The sequence below is a fragment of the Dermacentor variabilis genome, chromosome 8 (assembly GCF_050947875.1).
Source record: "Dermacentor variabilis isolate Ectoservices chromosome 8, ASM5094787v1, whole genome shotgun sequence".
NCBI lineage: Eukaryota > Metazoa > Arthropoda > Arachnida > Ixodida > Ixodidae > Dermacentor > Dermacentor variabilis.
Window position 1 is genome coordinate 71,374,341 of NC_134575.1, and position 22,573 is coordinate 71,396,913.

Below are 22,573 nucleotides of genomic sequence, written 5' to 3' on the forward strand. Positions count from 1 at the left end.
TTCGAAATAAACTGTCTCTCCCGGTCAGTGAGGTGTTGCCGAAGTTCCCCATGCTGGAGAGTAATGCTACGACGTAAGAAGGCCACAACTTCCGTCGCGCAGCTGGCGAGAAGAACACGGGTAATCGAAAATTGCTTCGCATAATTTGTAGCACTGGCGCCCCATCTGTTTCTTGAAACAGAGGAAACGGGCCAAGTAAGTCAAGACTGACGCGATGAAATGACTCATATGAAACATCGAGAGGCTGACGATGGCCAGCAGGCGAGAGTAGCGGCTTTTAACGGCGCTGACGGCAAAGGTCACAAGATGCCACATGAGGACCCACCGAGCAGGACATGCCTGGCCAGTAGAACCAACGGCATGCGCGATCGTATACGCGTGAAACGCTGAGGGGCCCCTCTGTTAGCGCAACATGAAACGGGGCCAGAACAGACGAGCGGCGGTGTATCGAAATCACAAGTCCCTTGTGGGACCGTCAGAAAGCAAACTGCGACGATATAAAGTGTCATTGTGCAGTAAAAAGAGGCGCAAAGAGGCATCAGGAACCAGGAAGTTGAGACGGTCGATAATGTTGCGCAGGACTTGGTCACAGCGTTGTTCGGCAGCAATGTCGAAGAGTTCAGAGATGGCAAACACACAAGGTCTGTAGTCGCTCTGTGCAGGTTTCGGTTGGTTGACGGGTTACCACGAAAAGTCCTCGGTATCGCAATCCAAACTGCCAGACTTTTAGATGACTGTGAATCGGCTCTCCTGAAGCCGTAATTCCCAGCGTCCAAGGTGACCCGCATGATCTTTACGTGAACATAGCCTGCAAAGAGCGTGATTGGTCAGTGACGGCCGTAAAAAGTCTGCGATACAGATAAGGGTGAACATTTGCGGCGTCCAAACAAGAGTGAGGTCTGCATCTCTGTATTGGAAGAATCCCGCTCGGTGGTGGAGAGGAGGTGTCTGGCATATGCAATAGCACAGTCCTGACCACGCTGGTGTTGAACCAGAAGAGTGTTGATGCCATGTCCACTGGCATCTGTGCTGACTTCCTTGGGAAGACAATCGCCAAAGTGAGCCAACGCAGGTGGCGTAGTGAGTAATAGGATGAGCTGCGGAAAGGCAGACGCTTGGGCAGGACCAGGAAAAAAAAGTTTTTCTTGAGCAGGCTTGGGAGAGGCCGTGCAAAGTCTTTCCCGACGAGAAAAAGTAAACACAGAGGCGGTAAAGCAAGCGGAAATTTTGTGAAGAATGGGTGCTGGAAAGTTGGTAACGGCGCGTACTTTGTCAGTGTGAGGTCGGATATCGGCCGCATCAACAAGATGACCAAGTACGATGATCTCTCGGCGACCGAAACATCATTTGGAGGAGTTTAGTTTAGGGTGAGCGTTGGGGAAATAACGAGTAGTCGTTGGAGATTACTGGGAAATGTATACGAAAAAAACAACGATGACGTCGTCAAGGTAACAGTAGCAAACAGACCACTCAAATCCGCGAAGCAGGCAGTCCATCATTTCTTCAAATTTTGCAGGGACATTACATTATCCAAAGGGCATGACTTTAAATTGGTAGAGTCCATCGTGTGTAACGAAAGCGGTCTATTTGCGATCCTGCTCGTCAGCGGCAATTTGCCAATAGCCGGACCGAAGAAATAGCCGGATCAATGGAAGAAAAATAGAAGTACCTGGCACCATGCGGAAAGTCGAGTGCATCATCTCTTCGTGGCAATGGATAGAAATACTTTTTGTAATCTTGCAAGGTGCCGGTAGTCAATACACTAGCACCAGGTGTGTTTCTTTCTGACAACCGCCACAGGGGATGCCCAAGGACTCACTAGTAGTCCAATGATCTCCTTAGTTAGCATTTTCACAACTTCTGTTTGAATAACAAGGCGTTCGGACGCAGGCACTCGGTAAATGCGCCTATGGATGGGTCTAGCATCCCCAATCTCGATGCCATGGGTAATGAGTGGTGTCTCCTCAAACGTGGCGTAGAAAATTAGAAACATCGCAGTAAGGTGCGATCTATGGACAGAGAATGGGAAGGATCAGGGGCAATTATACCACCAAGAGGGTCGTCAAGAGGCATGGTACTTGTGTTCTGGCTTCCAGGTAATTACTGTAGAGCATCGAGAGTCCGGGCCATATGGTCGTCTACATGTAAAGACGATATGCTGCCCAATGTGATGCCTTCGGGAAGATATTGTGGGGCGCTTCCAAAGTGAAGAATAGGTATTCACGGCCGATTCTCTGCCACAGACACAACCCAGTGAGGGCGCGCTACATACCGCGTTAATACACCGTCCAAAGAAGGGAAGATCCCGTAGTCACCGTCAAAAACAGGCGGCTCTGAGATCAACATGACATGCTTCGCGGTACCAGGTCGCAGACGAACAAACTCCATGACACTTAAACGTGGTGGCGACTCGGTGTTGAGGTCGAGTACAGACGAGAGTTCCAACTGTATATGGCCAGATGAGCAGTCAACGAGGGCAGAATGGGGGCTCAGGAAGTCATCGACGTCGATGTTGTCAAGGGGATCCTGGTGTAAAAGGGTGAATAGAATTGAGGTCTGGTGGCCAGCGATGCTCCCCTGCGGAATGCACATGCCAACAACGCAAGGTGTACTGCCATCGGCAACGCGAACGACAGATGACGTGGCGGCAGTAATAACTTTGTGGAGACCAAGAGAGAGGCGAGCGCTCATGACAGATATTTGCACCTCACTCTCTATTAGAGCCGAAACCGGCACGCGGTCCCCCTCTATGTCCAAAAGGTGTTGTCGAATGGCCAGAATCAACGGAGGGTTTCCGGCTCGGTTGGCCAATGCAGGGTCACCTCTGGAAACTGCACAGGTCAGTTTTCCGAAGATGGACGACGAGGGTACGGCGACGGCGACCGACTGGGCAACGGAAAGCGAGAACGCCGGTTCTGCGCGGATGGCGAGGGGTCCTAGCATAGAGTCGGGGCAGGAACATCAGGGTGCGGTGAGTCAGTTTGAAACGATGAGGACCGACTGCTTTCCGGGCGATAAGTGTGCGCGGGACGAAGTGTCGATGGACGGCGATAGCGACAAGGGCAGGATCTCATCGCAGTTGAAGAACATTGGCCTTTCGTCATGCGTTGACCACAGTTTTGGGTCCCGGTGTCCAGGATAGGTCGTTTGTTGTCGGGTGGGTTGAAAGAAATTGCTGGCATCATGGCGACTTACAGCACAGATGGGATGAAGGCCTGCGTTTGCCAACTCTTCGCGTATCACGGCTTGGATCAACGACAGTTCTGGGCGGCACTCGTCGTAAGAACGGGTCTGAGGAAAAGATGGAGACAGGGTCTTAGCCTCACGCCCCAAAAGACGCAGCAAAAATCCGGTATCGGGCGGCAGGACGTCCCCGCACGCTGAGGTAACAGCGGTGTTAGGGAGCCGTACGAATTGCTGCGTGACACGACGGCTCTTCGCTTTGCCAAAGCGTCGGCACTCCTTTATAATGTAGTTGACCGTCGATCAGTACTTATATATCCGTAAATTAAAGACGTCATCTTCGATGCGTTAAATAGGTGGCTGACTTTGTCAGCTTCAGACATTTTGTCGTCAACCCGCCGACGCAGAGCGAACACTTCCTGAATGTACACGACATATGGTTCATTTGATATTTGGGGCCGGCACGAAAGTTCCTTCTTAGCGGCTTGCTGACGCCTGACTGGCTTGCCGAAGAGCTCGTGTAGTTTTTGCTTGCAGGTGTCCAAACTAGGCAGTTCCTTCTAGTGTGTGGAACCTAACACGGACCGTTCCCCTGAGGTGCAGATAAGGTTAGCCAAGATGACAATGGTGTCAAGCCGTTTGTTCTTGCTGGCTCACTCCTATTCGGTTAAACAGTCTTCAACGTCTGTGGCGTCAGTACCAGAGAAGGTACGAGGGTTTAGGAATGGGGCCAGTACAACCGAGGTTGTGGTAGCCAAGGCTGGGCGTGCGGGCCTCTCAGCCGACATAGTTGGATGGCCCACAAGGTGTCCGCTGCTAAGTTCCATGCTGTCCTTAGGATTTACCCGGCACCTCTACCATAGATATCACATGGATATGTAAAAAAAATGTTTATATGCAATATTTGCACAATGACGGCGAGTGGCACGACAAAATAAAGAAGGTGGGCCGGGCACCGCAAGTCCTCTTTCTCGACTGGTATGCAACGCCTTTGTCCACGAGATAGGTGGCGCTTAACAATATATTGCCGCCAGCATTGCGAGAAGAAAAAGACGACCGACATATCCCAACTGCGTAGTCGCCACATCGCGAGCGTCAAGCAAAGCACCGCAAGGCGACAGGCCGGCGGCTCGTGCACGAGCATCGGACGATTGGCACGCGACAGGAGGCGGCAAAGAGGAGAACGACGTTCGAAGGAGCGACGCTCGAGGGACGCTTTTGTTGTTGTGGTTGAGTGCTCAGTCGGTTTTTGTTGACGGGCACAGGTTCGCCCAGCATAAATCAGTTTTCATAGAAACGGCTGTTGTAACTGTTGGTTACATTACTGGTGGAGGTGCGGGGTATGATTCCAAGCCCCACACACGCCAGGGAAGGTAGCCCGGATCCCTGAAGTTTGGAGCCAACAGAATTAACGCCTGTCCACCAACGCACGAGTCGCCGCGTATGAGGTGAGGCCCCCGAGTTTGGTCCTCTCGCCGATTCCCCAAGGGCAGCGGCGGCAGCCAGCCGAGGTACCAGTGCGATGGCTACTCAAATAACCCCTTCTCACGTCGTCGTTGACTCACCCCGGACGCCAGAATCCTTCCACGGAGACACATTTGAGGATGCCGAGGACTGGCTCGAAACCTTCGAGCGCGTCGCCAGGTGTAACGGTTGCGACGAGACAAAGAAACTCCGGTATGTGTACTTCGCACTGGAGGAATCTGCACGCACGTGGTTTCAAAACCACGAGGCGTCGTTATCATCGTGGAACGACTTCCGACGAGAGCTGCTAGCTACGTACCCGAGCACGGACCGCAGAGAGAGGGCAGAAGCCGCTCTTCAGGCGAGGAACCAGCGGAACAACGAAAGTGTGACCATGTACACTGAAGACATGACCCACCTCTTCCGCCGAGCCGACCCAAACATGGCTGAGGACAAGATATTGCGGCACCTAATGCGCGGTGTGAAACAGGAACTCTTTGCCGGCCTGGTTCGTAATCCGCCCCGCTCTGTAGCCGAATTTCGATCAGAGGCGACGACGATGGAGAAGACGCTGCAGCAGCGTGCACGGCAGTACAACAGAGATGTATGCATCGCATCATTTGACGTTGGGTCAGGAGCCCTCCCCAACAACATGGACATCCTACGCGAAATGGTGAGGTCCGTCGTAAGGGAAGAGCTGCAGAAACTGCAGCTGGCCTAAAGCCCTCCTACCGTGTCCTCACTTGCTGATGTCATACGTGAAGTCCGGCAAGTAATTTGTGAGCCAGAGCCTCAGGTACGGCCCCACGCACAGCCAGAGCGTCTGCCGCGGATATCGTACGCCCAAGCTTTACGTCAGGACCTAGGACGTGCCGACTTTGGACGAACGGCCACAATACCCCAGGTACTTCCTCGCAATCTGCAGCCCATGCCAGAAGGAAGCCCACGTAAAAGCCATGTATGGCGCACTGCAGACCGGCGTCCCCTCTGCAACCACTGTGGAGAGGCTGGTCACCTATACCGGGAATGCCAGTAACACCGAGTAGGACTGCGTAGCTTCTCTGTGAATACGCCTTGCCCTCGGAACGGTGAACGCCCTTATGAGATTGAGGCATTTTTATCTACGCGCCAAACTATTCGAAACCCCCAGCAACATGAACCTCGATCGGCAGCGCCTGGGCGTTATAGGTCGCCCAGTCCGCGTCCCGCTTCCATTTCACCGAGGCGTCGCTCCCAAAGGTCGCGACGGGAAAACTAGAGCCAGCGACCTGTGGAGGCAAGGCCGTTGACGCCCGGAACACCGAAGGCCCTCCATCGCCAATCCCACAAGACGACGGCAGTGACGAAACGACGGACAAGTGCAGTGATGACACCGTTGACACCGCCACAGCGAGGAGCACGGAACCGTAGCGATGGCTGCCTGCTGCTGGGTGACGTCTGCAGAACAGCTCAATGGGCGCGCCATTGTGCTCACTGCGTCGTCCAAATTTCGGTTTTGCACGCTCTCATCGATTAAATTTGTCGTGCCACAGTTCCGTGGGTGATGGCATTTTTTAAGATCCAATAGCTGACATGGCTTTTACGCAGAGCTGTGAACCCACTGAAAGTAAATGATGAAAGGTTAATTGTTAGGTTTTTGCTCATTAACGACAAATTACCTCGTGTCATCCGTACTTTTATTTCAGAAGAGCTATCCTAAACTGTCACACGAAGTGTTCCTAGAAACGTAATATATATATATATATATATATATATATATATATATATATATATATATATATATGTGTGTGTGTGTGTGTGTGTGTGTGTGTGTGTTGTGACACACTGTCCTCTTCTTTATTTGTACATATCACCATTCAGTGCATAGTCTTCCTTTATTGGAAGGTTCGAAAATATGGCTGCATCGTAAGTAATGGAGGCGCTGTATACAAAGAAAGGATATATATTGTCACAGCTCACTGGACATAAGAGCCGAGAGCGGTATTTATTCGAAAGAATATGGGCAAGCGCTCAGTCCAGGCTTCTTCTTCTCTAGCGCCTCGCATGCACATACGAGGTCGTCGCCTTCATCGTCAACCTGGTTGGGCACAGATGCTGTTGCTGCAAAGTACATGACGCTAGCATAAAGCTGCGGGAGCAGACAAACGTGGACGCCCGAACACTCGTTATATTCTTCCTATTCATCGCATTGCAGCCATGGTGCATCTGTACGCCGTTACACTTTTCTCCTCCCCTCAAAGCGCGAGCAACACTGAACATTAAAGGGCCCATGACACAGTTCAATAATTCTCAATAGATGTTTGTAATTGAGAGTAGAGGGCTGAATAAGGTTATGTACACAAGGAACCCAGGCTCTCAGCGCACACGTTAACAGGAAATTTCTATTTGCAATCGCTGCCTCTATACTCCTGCCACCGACAGAAGTGCCAGTTTCGCAAAGCTGTGAGGCGTCAGGAACTGATAGATCACCTCTCTGTCGTCTGCGTTGAAACTGATTCAGAGAAAGTCGGAGGCCTTTCGCCATATGCTCTAGCAGCCAACAGCGTAGCAATGGCGTCGCCGCTCAATTGCGCCATCATTTGCTTCACTCGGGCAAGAAAAAGCAGTAGGAAACCACAGAGATGCGGCGAGACGCGCATGCAAAAACAAAACGACGCATGGCGTTCATGACGAAAATAATTTACGGTGTTTGCATTGCATAAAAAGATGGCCCTCGAGACCGGCTTCTGTTACTCTGTTGTCCGCTTCTCTGCTTCTGTTGCCCGTTCATTTCCCCAGACTGCATTACAGTTTAAAAGCGGCATCAAACATCCAAGTACAAACGCTCTACTGCCACACTTGCACCCAAATTTTGGCAGCGTGCAGTGGCGCGCGTACAGTTCAACATGCAATGCATAGTTTAAGCTGCGAGATTTGGTGTCGTGGCCCCTTTAACTTAACAAGGAGCGGGCCAGGAATGAGGACTCTAAGCGAATGACGCAGTTAGCGAAAGATCATATACTGCGCATAGGTTACATGAGGTAAAAGGCATTGGCACTTCATGTAAGGGAGTAAACTCGTGGTGGGTTTAGATATAAAAGTGTATGTTCTACTGACATCTACAATGTGCATCTCAGGCGGCCGACCCCTTACGTTGCGCTCTGGATGACATCTACTGCCGGTGCACGTGAATGATTCTGCCCTGATAAAGGAACTTTTGGACACCTATTAGCTAAGCGAAATAGGGTCTATGTTGAGGCTTGTATGAACCCCGATGCATTCTATGTGATTTACTCCATTAATGAGATGCCATAGGCGTCGACTCACCTGTTGTGATTGATAGCTACGTGACGTTTTCAGCTCCAAAGTTCGTTGCACATAGTTTCGTACATAGACGGGTTGATAAGTGGGTTGCTGGTACATTGCTCGCTTTTGTGGGACTTGACTTGTAGCGAGAGCAGTATGCCGGGCTTTCCAGAATAGCCTTCTGAGACTGCTTCGATATTATTCAAAATGAGCGCTTCTGACTTTCCAGAGTGTGGGATGGTTGGTGCCTTCGATACTTCTGCAGTGACAGCGACTTAGGGTGCAGTACGAGGGCGAAACGTTGAGATTTGTGGAGCAGCTTGATCTTCACATGTATATGCCCCCTAGTTGCATTCGCCTTGAATGGCGGTTGATATTATGTGGATGATCTCTGCGCTTGGGTTTAAGGGCGTGGTGTTGAAGTCACTTTCAATGGTGTGAGGCTGATGAGATGGCCACCAACTAGGTTTTCACCCTGTAGACTCAGGTGACGCGAGCCGGAGGTTGCGGGCATAGATAAATGTGCTGGTCTGAGCACTAGCTAGCTTTATTCTGCTTGATCGCATTTGAGGCACCGTATATGTCTGTGCCCTTACACACACACACACACACACACACACACACACACACACACACACACACACACACACACACACACACACACACACACACACACACACACACACACACACACACACACACACACACACACACACACACACACACACACACACACACACACACACACTTATATATATGTATATGTATATATATATATATATATATATATATATAACTTAAGCAAGCACAATAGAGAGCAGGTAACTGTCGTGAATAAATGTAATCCTGCAGAATGCGATGTTGAGCTAGTTTCCTCATGCTTGAAATGGGGTTCTGGCGCGAGGAAAATTAAGTGTAAAGAAAAAGGGACAAAAAGAGCGCAATTTTGTCCCTTCCTTCCTTACTTCTTTCTGTGTTTTCTTCTTTGCAATCAGATTTCCTTGCGCCGTAACCACATTTCAAATAACTGTCCACTTCACCTGTTTTTGTGTATTTCTCTCTGTCTGGGGTGATAGAAATGACCCTTGTTCGTGATTTTTCTCTTTCACTAATAGGTGGCTGCGTTGTTCTCGATCAAGTAATTGAGCGGGGACAGAGCAGGAACCTTCACAATCCATGCATGCATGTTGAATGTAGCGCAAACGGACACCGAGTTACAATAACAGGGTGAGTGCGATATTGGATGTAGTATATGAATTCTATATATATGAGCCTTCCTTAATAGTACTTCGCATTACCATAATGCAACGAATGAGTTTCATTCCGTGCATATAATAATATTACGAAGTGGAGATTTCTATTCGCTCTTGTGGGAACATGAGCGGCAACAGGCATATTATTTGGCATTTATGATTGATTCCCTGGCACGTAAGTAGCAGCACTCAAGGTACAGAAGGCATGTAATAAAAAAATCCTTAGAAATCACTTATTTTCATCGACCCTTGACCATAGACAACAGGGTCGCACTTTATAAGCGGTGCAACAAAGGCACTACTTGTAAGAGGGTTTAAATATACAGGAAAATGAAGTGCCCATGATTGGTACCCGCCTGCATGAATTGATGGTCATTCATGCGACTTGTCGGAGGGCGGGTTGGTATGCTCGGAACGCGGTCATGGCCAGCACCACGGTTTAATAATCCATTCGAAGTTTTTCATTTGCAGCTATGGGACTGAGGCGATGGCGTGTGGCTGAGGTAGAACAGCGGGCTTCGAATTTGAAGGCCTTAAGTTGCAATCCTCCTCTAGTACACTGCATTTTCGTCTTGGAGTGGCACCTGACACCGGCAAAAAATGTCGAGAGCCTGTTTTGCTATACTAGTCCAGGTGCAGCCAAATTAAAAAGGCGCACTAAGCTTCAACAAAAACACTCCATTACCAGATCAGGAATTGGCCTCCCTGGTGCAGTATTCGGCCATTACCTCTCACATGACCCCTACAATTAACACATGGTGCTCAGCCCCCAGCGACGGCGGAGCACCTGACCAAGGCGGTGGTAAGACGTGCGACGTGGCAGAGGGTGCTAACAATCTCTGGATTCATACAGGCGGCCACTGGAAATTGAACCTGACAACGTTCAACCGACGAACACTCTCGAGTGAAGCTAGCTTAGCAGGAATCTTTGAGGCATTATCAGGCATTGCGCGGGATAATATTCGCCTTAGGCTAGAAGAACTGGTGAGGTTTATACAATTCTGACTAAAGGCAAACTTCTCTGCTACAGAGGACTTCCAGATAAGAGCCAATACGAGGTAGGACTTCTAATCCATAAGGACATAGCGGGCAACATTGATGAACTCTACAGCAATATTGAGAGGTTAGCAGTGGTCGTAACGAAGCTGAATCGAAGGTATTGAAGAAAGGTTGTACAAACCTACGCTTCCAGCCTCCAGTCACAAAGATGAAGAAACAGAAATATTTTATGAACATGTTGAATGAGCGATGAGAAAAATGCAAACTCAGTATACTATAATCATGGGTGACTTCAATGCATAAGTGGGGGCAGAGCAGGCTGGTGAACAAGCTACTACGGTATCGATTCCAGGAACGCTAGAGGAGAGATGTTGGTGGAATTCAGGGGTAGGAATTAGCTCCGGATTATGAACACCTTCTTCGGGGAGCGCATCAACAGAAAATCGACCTGCAATAGCTCTAATGGAGAAACAAGAAATGAAATAGATTTCATGCACTCTGCCGATCCCAGCACAGTGCAGGATGTAGATGTGTTAGGTAAGATAAAGTGCAGTGATCGTAGATTAGTGAGGTCAAAGATTTCCCACAGATTGAAGAGAGAAAAAGTAAAACTATACAAGAAGAAACAGGCCAACCTAGACGCAGTTGGGGATAAAGGCAGACCAATTCAGTCTGATGCTTGGAAACAAATATGCAGCTACAGAACAGTCGTGTGGATATTTAGGCGTGTTAGTGTAACATTTTGCTGTTTTTTCTCTGTAGCGCAAATAGCACAAGGACGTAGAAGAAAGAGCGACACACACATGCGCAAGTTAATGCCTGTGCATGTGCCTGTTTCGCTTCTACGTGCTAGTGCTATTAGCGCGTTTAGAACACAGAGGTGAAGATGACATAGAGATAATGGATGAAACCGGAACTAGGCTGGCTTCAGAAGCTGCAATTTAAGTGGAAGGTAAGGCGCCAATGCAACGAGTAGGTAAACTCTCCCAACTAACAAAGGACCTAATAAAGAAACGACTAAGCATGAAAGTGTCCAACTCAGAAGATCAGACAGAATTCGCGGAAATGTCAAAACTGATCAACAAGGAGAAAGTAAGAGATATTCAAAATTATAACGAGAAGAAGACTGAGGAAGCACTAAAGAAATGAACGCAACATGAAATCAGTGATAAGAAAAGTGCATAAAACAAGTCAATATGTATGCACTGAAAGATAAGCAAGGTAATATCATCAGCAATTCAGAAGATGCAGTAAAAGTAACGAAAGAATTCTATACTGACCTTTACAGCACCCAGAGCAGCCCCGTTACTTTCATTAAAAGTAGCAAGGAACCGAATACAACGACGAAGTTTGAGGGGCCTTGCAAGACATGAACCGGGGAAAAGTGGCAGGAGAAAATGGATTAACAGTCGATTTAATAAAAGATGGACGAGATATGCTCGGAAAGGTAGCGGTACCTTATACGCACTGACTCACCATTCAAGTGTATCAGAGAACTGGAAGATTGCCGACATTATACTAATGCACAAGAACGGAGACGTTAAAAAATTGAAAAATTATAGGCCCATTAGCTTTCTTTCAATATTGTATAGAATATTCACCAAGATAATTCCAATAGAATAAGGGTAACACTAGACTTCTGTCAACCAAGAGAACAGGTTGGCTTGGGGAACGGATATGCTACAATGGATCGCATCCATGTCACCAATCAGGTAGTCGAAAAATTTGTAGAGTACAATCAAGCTCTCTATATGGCTTTCGTAGATTATGCAAAGGCAGTTGTTTCGTAGACATACCAGTAGTTACAGAGGCATTAAGAAATCAAGGAGTACAGGATGCCTACGTGAACACCTTTGAAAGTGTCTACAGTTATTACACAGCTACCTTGGTTTTTCACAAGAAAAAAGTTGTCTAGCAAGAAAGGGGTCAGAAGGAAACACAATCTCTCCAATGCTATTAGTGAGATGCCCAGATGAAGGCTTAGGTGTAGGGATCAGCGGCGCATTTCTCAGCAACCTTTGGTTTGTCGATGTCATTGACCTGCTCAGGAACACTGGGGACGAATTAGAGCTAATAATGGAGGACTTTAACTAAGAATGTGTAAAAGCGGGATTGAAGATTAATATGAAAAAAAACAATGTTCAATATCCTGGCAAGGCAACAAGAGTTCAGGATCGCCAGTCAAGACCCTGTGAAGAAGTTCGTTTATCTAGGTGGGTTACTAACAGGGGACCCTGATCATGAGAAGCAAATTTACAGAAGAATGAAAATAGGTTGGGACGTATACGGCGGTCATTACCAGATCCTGACTGGAAGCTTACCCCTATCATTGAAAAGAAAAGTGTACAATCACTGCATTCTACTGGTGCGACTGAACGAAGCTGTTGAAAGAAAGTGACACACATAGACAGCGCTGTCTCTTTGTGTCTGTTTCTTTCTACGTCCTCGTTCAGTCGCGCTTACACGTTATATCATGGATGGGAACCGGCTGGCCCACCAACGTGTTTTAACTAAATTAATAAGCACGGTGCCACGCGTGCACAGGTAAACATGAACAGATCTCGCTCGATGAGCGTGGGAACTCGCTGTCAAAATAATGGAGTGAGGGATCGCGGAAGTTGCAGCGATCAAATTTACCTCTCGATTCAACAAGAATGAAACGTCGAAAGCACAGCGCATACGAAGTTACCGGCACTACGCGCACTCTATAAACATCGCAGATCGCTTTGAAGACGAGGCTCGAGCAGACGTGCGCTTTGGCCCCGCCGTAGACTGCTTTTAAGATACGGCGCCAGCGCTGCCCAGAGCCGCCGGAGAAGAACCCCCTCCCCCTTTTTCCTCGCCTCACGCCTGCAGAAATCCGCTTGGAGTGGTCATATAATTGCTATCGCTATAAAATAGGCTGATGATGATTCTGTGCGCAGTAATATTTAGAAAGGCAAAAATTTAAGCTTTTAAAGACCAGACCCTATTACTTCTTGTGCAATGGTAACATACCTACCCTTTTTGATGTTTTGGTTATTTTTGACTATTCGTAAGGGTATTGAAATGTATGTGATTACATGCGTGGTCTATAGCTACCTTCAGGGCATGGTATATTGACGTAGCAGGCGGAGAAGTTACCAATATGGAACTATTCTAGATTTTTCATTTGTAATAGTTAAATTCAGAGTAAAAAATCACCATTATATCAAAACCTTCACAGCTCTTCCTCTTATTCTATGTAATAACATGTTTGCTACTTTTCAACAGGAAGAGTTTATCTCAATGTCAGGAGCATGTGGTAGTAAAAATACTAATATGAATATCGGTTAGAGGCGTAATAATCAAATCAACGTTGTCACGATATTGCGATATGAGCTCTTAGTTGTACTGTAATTGGTCGAAACGTGGTATGCATGTTAGCAGGTTAAATATCGTCCAACAAAAACGAAGGCGCACGCTCGCCGTGGTAGCAGAATTCCAAACAATTTAACACAAAATGTGTTGCTCTTAGTGCGCCGTGTATTTCACGTCACCTTTGTCACTCCTGTGTGCAGCGTTCATTGGCCTCTCCGGAAAATTGATGCGTTTAGTTCGCTTTAGTCGATGCCCTGGGGAGCCGTGTGCTATGTTTCTCATGATTGCTGAAAGTGTCGAAAGTGATTGATTGCGCGTGGGTGCATGGTGTTAGGGAAAGGAATCCGTAAGACCTGGGCATGGATGAAGGCTTTCACTGGTTGATTCAAATCGAGTGAATGAATTGAAAAAAAGTACTAGGGTAATCATTGCCAGAATTTTTCCGGTAAGCTATATTTTACTTCTTTTATGTGAGCTTATTGTTTAGTGTATCATTGTTTATAGAAGCAGGTTACCAAGCGGATTGTTTGCCCATAGCTCTAGCACGCTGGCGCAGCGTGTCGGCTGTTAAGTGCGTACGGAGTCCTTTTAGTCATGACTCGTAAGTTTGAATCAGTCTGTCACTAGGTCAGCTGCCGGTTGAAGTGACCACCCTTGCTTTTAGCAATTAGTTTCATTCTCTAACTCACTCTGTCCAACGGAGCCATTGAAAGGCGACTAGCGCACCTACACAAACTCCTAAGCGTGCAACATGCCGTGCGTGACAGTGATGTACCAATCTGGTGGACCATGGTGTCTGACGGCACTTTCTAGGATCCACTAAAAGTAGCTGTAAACAGAGTAAACGAGTATGCAGCAGCCCCAGGATTCACCTACTCACCTGAGAAGTCAGGACTTCTGGTCGCGTTAAAAAAATTCGGCAGAGTGTATTTGAAGACTACTGTTGGCGACAGTGCGCTTAGCATTCAAGGAATATAGCATCAGAACATATTGCCACCGACGAAACTCCTTACGTATGAGGCGTGTACTGCAGCGGGACTGCTCTCTCGGCCTGCTGTACGAACACTTTGCGTCATATAGCGGCGTCACTGCAAAGCCCGCGCGTGGTCTCCGGAATGCATGGCGTGCCGCTGCATGGGCGGAAAACACATTATGGGGCAACCGGAATCCTCTTTCTTGCTTTTTTTTGCATGCATCGCCATGTAATGTCTGGCTGGCTGAACGAATGGATGCTATGAGCGTTCCCTTTGGAACGGGGCGGTGAGTTGTGCCACCAAGCTCTTGTTATTGTATTGCATAATGTCCTACGTAGGCTAAAAAAAGAAAAAGAAACACGGCGAATTCACATCACCGAACTTTCTGAACACTTATTGGTAATGTTGTTATTGTACGCCTTATTGTACTTTCCCCCTGCTTTGGCTGAACCCAGAGACTCCAGAGATGTTTAAGTTGACAGCTAAGCAGATATCTTCGCTGGCTAATAAAACCTGCTCCATTGTTTCTCTAGCTTTACCGTAGCAAGCGCGTGCTTCTTGTACCTTCTTATACCTCGCTTTATGAGTGCATGTTCTAAGGGATCCTGATCTCGCTTAGAAAAGAAATGACCTTGCCTTTGAGTTACCATAAATTGTTTCTTTCCTGATATTGTCTTTTTTCTTAAGTAGTTACTCATAGCCCGTTTCTTTTCCATTGCCGCTATCCATGAGGTTATCTCAGCCTTTTTTTTTTCGCTTGAGTTTTTTTGCGGCCATGTTGCTCACCATGCAGGTGGCATACTTGCTGGTAAGCTTCCTACTTCATTTCTCCACTGTGAATCAGTACTTTTCGTGCACAAATACCTCAACACTGTCCTAGCCCATTTACTTTCTTCCGTATTCTTCAGTCTTTCTTCATAATCAATTTTACTGTGAGCTTCTCACACTTCAATGGTTCTCCAGCCCATATTGCCCTACAAAGCTTCTTCAGCAGTCTTCCCGTGAGCGCTCAATATGAGGCGTCCCACAGACCAGTGGTTGCTGTTTAGTCCTGATTATACCCCTTATTTCAAGCAAACAACCGCATTTCCAAATGTAAGTCCTAAAACCATTAAACTATTCCGCATACCCCGGAACCCCTCTTACCTGTTGCATCCACAGAGCGCTTTGTGTTTCATTATGGACGTATTTCTCTTCCACTTTGCTCTTATGGTTTTTTCCTGTGTTTCCACATATCTATTGCATTCGTTTACCCATATACCAAGGAATTTCTTGGCCCTGTATAGTCACTGTCTGTTCACTGTTTTCAATGAATACCATAACACATAATTTTTAACGCTAAATTTCAGACCTAGCTTATCGGCTTCCTGTTCACAGATATTAGCCAAACTTCGGATATCACTTTGCTTGTTCACTTTGCTTGTTAGCTAGCAACACAATTTCGTCCGCGTAAAACAAACCAGGAAGCTGTGGCACTACTACTACTAATAATAATATTTGTGGTTTTACGTGCCAAAACCACTTTCTGATTATGAGGCACGCCGTAGTGGAGGACTCCGGAAATTTTGACCGCCTGGGGTTCTTTAACGTGCACCTAATTCTAAGCACACGGGTGTTTTCGCATTTCGCCCCCATCGAAATGCGGCTGCCGCGGCCGGGATTCGATTCCGCGACCTCGTGCTCAGCAGCCCAACACCATAGCCAGTGAGCAACCGCGGCGGGTGGCACTACTACTGTACCGAACTCTTTGTATGAGAAATTAAACCCGATATTACTTTCCTCTAGTGGCCTTTCTATCCTCAACTTGTACATCATAAACAGCAGTGGGGATAAAGAGCAACCCTTGCTCAGTCCCTTATTGATATCAACTTTCTCCTCACGCCTCATCTTTTCCCTTTCAACGAAAATAGTATTTTCTAGGCAAATATCTCTCAAAAGCTGTATGCAACGGTCGCCCAGGCTTTCCCCTTTCACAATATCCCATGAAATGTTGCGGCCTACGTTGCCATACGCTCCTGTGATGTCTAAAAAGGCCACATATAGTGGTTTTATTTCTAGTCTGGATAATTCAGTACACTGAGTAACGACAATTAAGTTATCCAGATGCCTACGTATTCTGAAGCCATTTTGAAATTGTGCCAAAATGCCATTATTCTTTGCCCATGCTTTCAGCTTTAACTTTATTGCCTACATTGCTAGCCTGTACAGTACCTATGTAATGGTCAAAGGTGTAAATGAATGAAATATTTCTACCCTTTATCTTTATAAATTAACTTTGTTTTACTTAGTCGCAAACTCTCTGCCATTTCTCTATCTTTTAAACTTTCTTCCACTGCTTTCAACAGAGCTTCCGTACTTTTCGGTCCTAGCTCAATAATCAGCCTAACGTAAACGTCGTTTAGCCTGCTGGCTGTGCACAGCGGAATTTTCTCTTCGGGTTTTTTGCATTTGGAATTTCTCAGCACCACCACCTTTTCCAACTGGTTCTCTTTCATGCTCTTTGTTTTCCTCAAGTACAACCTCGTCATTGCCTTGGAAAGATTCGGCTGCTATTTTTCAGATGTAATTTGATGACGCGTCCCCTTCCAGTTTGTTTCCACCTTCGTCTAGGATATGTTCTTGTATTGTTCGAGACTTCTTTCCTAATAAGTTTATGTGCTTCCAAAATATTATAGCCGCGGTCTTATTTTATCAAATATTTCTGACAACCAACGTTCACTTCACTTTTACTCTTTCCTTGAAGCAGTATTTGAAGCATACAATTTTCTCCCGGTATATCTACCATATTCTGGCTACTTCATCCTGCGGAAACTCCGCTTTTTTGTCTGCTTGTGCTCTCGGGATGATTTCTGTCGTACGTATGTTGGTTTCTGTATCTCCTTGGTCCCCTAGCTTTCCGGTGTCTTTTTTCCTTTCCAACGAGCATGTTCATTCTTTTTCCGTATTTCTGTCGTTATTACACCTCAAAGTTCATTATATTCGCACCCTTTGCTTGGCCGTTTGCAAAGTTATTCCTCGTCTCTTGTGACTGCACTGGCTATTTGTTACTCTTGTGACTATATTTCTTTATATTGCCACATGGATTATAGAAATTTTATTGTTTTATTCGGTTTCGTTATAATGTTGTCAATTTAGCCATCATTTTTAGCAGTATGAGCTAGTTTGGGGCTCTGTCTACTGTTATCTTATCACGTAGGGCGTTAAGCACAGTACATGTACAGCGTAGGTAAGGTAGCTATTTTTTCTCGTCACATTGCAATATGAGATTGTTTTTTCACGTAAATTCGTAGGCAACCCACCCAGTGCTGGAAAAGCATACAATACTGCAAACAACAGGGCTGAGCCCAAACGCCTGAACATAACATCTAAAAATTCGCTGAGAAAATTATTTGTCGAAGAACAATGGGCACTTGAAAATGTACACTTTATTAGTTTGACTAATTTGGCGATAAACTACGACCGAATATTGAACTGGCTAGGATAAACAGTGAAGAAAAAAATGGCGACCGGTAAAAATTTGCTCTGTCCCATACCGCACAAATTATTTGTTAATGAATATTGCAGAACTTACTTGAAACCACTTTATTTCAATGCTCTATGAACTCACTTAAAATTTATTTCGTTGACGTCTTTTTCTATTAAAATAAACTTGCACAGGGCAGAGCGAGGCGTCATATCAATGACTCCAGCCGAAAATCTACATACTTTTGTGCAACAACAAATTATTGTAAATGACTGCCTTTATACGGGTTCCCTCCTCTGGAAAAATGTAACCAGATGTACTGAAACTACTTAAATTATTTCCTCTTGTGGTTACAATAGGAAGGATAATTTGGACAACTGAAAGCTGTTTAGGAGTGCTTTCCTTTTGCAGCGAGTCTCTCACTATTCAAATAGTTTCCACTCTCTTCAACGACATTGAAAAGCAAGCAACTAACTCTTGAAATTTGTCCTTAGCCGCCCTTCCCAACCGCCATAATGCTCTACAGCTTGTTTACAGGCGGGGCCTCAGTAAAAATCACAGCATTACTTCCATTCGACCCTCCGTGGTTGCTCAGTGGCTATGGTGTGGGGCTGCTGAGCACGAAGTCGCGGGAACGAATCCCGGCATCGGCGGCTGCATTTTGGTAGGGGCGAAAATGCAAAAAAACACCAGTGTTCTTAGATTTAGGTGCACGTTAAACAACCCCAGGTGGTCTAAATTTCAGGAGTCCACTGCGGAATCATCAGAAAGGGGTTTCGGCAAGTAAAACTCCATAATTTAATTTACTTCCATTCGAACTTCAGGTCGTCCGTATCTCGTCTGAGCAGGATCACTTCTTAAAATCCAAGGTCTTAACATCGTGAGAGCAATGTTGACCAGAGCTTTATATTGCAAATTAATTCTGCAGAATCCCGCAAGGTTGAGAAAGGTTCATGAATGAAGAAAATATCACACATCCGTATTTAGCACGAAGCTACAAAGGAAGCCCACAGAGATTTCTCATAAAGCAAACTTCCCGCTTGAAGAAAAGTTCGTCCTGGTTAGGGATTCAAACCCGCGGCCATCGCGTTTCCGGGCCTCTCCCTTTGCTATCTGAGCTAACCATGAGGCCAGCAGGTAGCAGCGGGAGGAGAATTCACCGTAAACTCGCAACACAGGTATACTCCATGAACATGGTAAACCAGCCCTGCGGAATCCCGCACTGCGGAGGAAGGTTCATGCATGGGAAATGGGTGCGAGCGGTCGCATGTTGCCTCGGCTCCTGCATTTTTCATTTTTGTGCCTACCCAATCGCTTCAAGAGCCTGATTTCCTGCCTGGACCTATGTGAGTGTTATCGGCACTTCTTGACAGTTCCTTTAGCAACTCCGACGTCCCTTACGCGAGCCGCAGCCCTTTTTAGGGCTCTCGGCTGACCGTCTCGCTGCTGGGCCTAGCTCCGCCTAGCATGGGCGCAGGAACGGAGCGCGATGGCACGCGCACCTGGCGCGAGATCCACAATAACCTCTCGAAACAGCGTCTGCATCCTTCGCCACCAGCATACCCCACAGTGGCTCATAGGACTCAATCAAGAGCAGAACCGAAGCCCCCGCTGCTGCCGCGCAGCGATTATAAAATCATCCTAAGAGTTCGTGGGGGCCTCAACTGCGCTGGAATCCATGCATGCATCCTCAGACAAGTCATCCTCAAGGCTGCCGGGCTCCCTATCACCGACCGCACCAGTTCTGACCAAATTCGTGTCAACACCATCAACAATACCGTTCTAATCAGCACACCAGACATGGGACGTGCAGATCTCTACCACAATATCCAGAGTCTGCAATTCAATGGTAACCCTTACGAAGTCGCCACCCATGTGGCCGATCCCATCGATACCTGCAGAGGATGCATTCACTTGCCCCCAGATTACTCAGAAGATGACATCGCCTCAACCCTCCGCAGATGCAACCCAACATTGATTATTGGTGGTGCACGACGCCTGGGCAATACTGAAACCATCATGGTCATATTCCAAGGCGAAATCATCCCTTTCTACGTCAACTACGACGGCTGTTCACTTCGATGCCGCCCCTTCAGGCAGAAGGTAGAAGCCTGCACCCGATGCCGCGGGATTGGTCATCGCCAGGACGTCTGCACTAATGCCACGGACACACTCTGCCCCAAGTGTGGAATGAAAGACGCACCCATGGACCACGAATGTGACCCGATATGTGTTGTGTGCAACGGAAACCATCAAACCGTCTCCTCACTGTGCAAACAAAGGTTCAAACCGCGCCATAAACGTCCCAGGCACAAACAAGACACCTCACCCACCAACCGAACTCCCAGTCTCGACCGCACTCGCGACTCAAGCCGGCGAAGAAGTCGGAGCAAAAGCAAGGACCGCGGGCCTGGCTATTGCAACCCAAGACGTCGCCTGGCCAGCTCTATCATCAAGCCCTACTCTCGCCAACTCCTCGCGCAACCCACCCCAGGTAAGCTGGACTAAGGTAGCCTCTTCCAGCTGCTCCTCAAACCAGACTGCTAATAATGAATCCCTCCTTGAAGAAAATGCAATTCTAAAAGCCGAAATTCAAAGACTTAAATTAGAACTCCAACCTCGTCACCCCTCTACTTCAACCTCTGAAGCCCCTCTCTCTAACACGACCCTTTCGACTCATCATCCATCAGCCCTACCTGAAACCTCTTCACACCGCCCCATGGACACTAGCCCCTCCACTGAACGGGAACCGCCTCACCCTCCCCCCAGCAAACGTAAAACTCCGAGGACTCCGCGATCAGAGGACACCCTAGACGAGACAATCTTAAATTATAACGACAGACTAACCGCTTTGGAGACTAAATTCCATAATGTACTCACTGCAATTGAAACAATCAATACAGATTACACAGCCAGGAATGAAAAGCTAGACAAATTTATTGAATTCGTACAAGCACACATCCAACAAACTACAAGTTGGATAGCTGGAGTCACCGCGAATCATCCTAACATAGTTGCACCTGCTCGATCCGCCTCCCCACCAGCTCCGCTTAACAATGGCCAATAACCCGACCCGCTCCGAGTTTGAAGTGTGGCAGTGGAACTGTAGGGGGTTTCGAAAAAAGAAAGCACACCTCCAGCAGTTTCTAGCCTCCTCTTCTAATCTCCCAGCTGTCATTGTGCTTCAGGAAACTCACGGACTAATCAGCTTCCCAGGTTATAATGTCTATCAGAAGAATAAGGTCTCCCGGCCCGGTACGGCAATTCTTATACAAAAGCACCTCACTGCCAATCACTCCCAATTCGACAGCATCGATATAGAGCACGATTTTCTAGAAATTATTCCTCGCAAAAATAATGCACCTGGCCTTTACATTCTCAATATCTATAGTCGTCCACAAGACAAACATCACCGCTTTGACTCCCTTTTCGCTCAAGCTATTGCCGCTGCCACCCACCACCCCCTCCTAATCCTTGGAGATTTCAACGCACCCAACCATTTGTGGGGTCACTCCGTTTCTACTCCTAAGGGCAGAGCCCTATGGATCCACATACAAGACCACAGACTCACATTACATAACGACATCGATGCACCAACCAGGCTAGGCAATAGCGTAGCTAAGGACACCTCCCCCGATCTTACGCTTACACACAGAATCCAACACGTCACATGGCACAACTCACAAGTTAACCTCGGCAGCGACCATTACATCATTACCATCACACTACAATTCAAACACAAACCCTTTGCACCCAAACGCTTCAGCCTTACCAATTGGGACAATTTTCGAGAGGCCCGCCAGATATCAGCTCCCACAAACATTCAAGACATTTCAGAATGGGTTCAGCAACTACACGCAGACGCCCAGACGCACACTACCACTCTGCCCCCCGAAACCGCTCTCACTACGGTTGATTCCAAGCTTCTACACATGTGGGAAGCCAAACAGTCTCTTCTCAAACGGTGCAAGAGGCAACGGTTCAACCGAAAACTAAGACTCAGAATTGCCAAATTAGACCTCCAGATCCAGGAGTACGCCACACAACTGGCCTGCCAGCAGTGGGACCAGGTGTGTGAAAGCATGCATGACAACCTCGATAACAAGCGCACATGGAAACTCTTGCGACACTTATTAGACCCTACCACATCGCGCACACACCACAACCATAGCATAAACAAACTGCTACATGAACACAAAAACAATCTCAACGGATTCTTCGACGACCTCCGCCATAAACATCTGCCTCCCGCTCAGAAGTATGACATGCCAAAATATACTGGCGAACCCAACGACCTATTTAGCGCCGCTATCACGGAAGCAGAGGTTCGCCATGCCCTCGCCACCCTGCGCACAATGTCAGCACCAGGCCCCGACCTTATTAACAATAAAATACTCCGCAATCTAGACGACAACTCTGTCACAGCCATCACGGCATACTTCAATCACTGCTTTGACACTGGCACCCTCCCTAGTTCGTGGAAAGATGCCAGGGTAATTTTTATCCCAAAGCCAAACAAACCACTCAACACTTCTAATCTCAGGCCTATATCACTAACCTCTTGTCTAGGTAAAACACTCGAACACGTCATCCTCAACCGACTCAGTAAATAC

General features: G+C 47.2%; 1 long non-coding RNA gene across 1 annotated transcript in view; it reads left to right on the forward strand.

Annotated features, from left to right (window-relative positions):
• Positions 1-22,573, forward strand: part of LOC142591095 (uncharacterized) — a 35,628-nt gene that overhangs the window by 8,636 nt on the left and 4,419 nt on the right. The window contains exon 2 of the long non-coding RNA XR_012830336.1: positions 9,048-9,159. This is a non-coding gene — a long non-coding RNA (uncharacterized LOC142591095). The remainder of the gene's footprint in view (positions 1-9,047; positions 9,160-22,573) is intronic.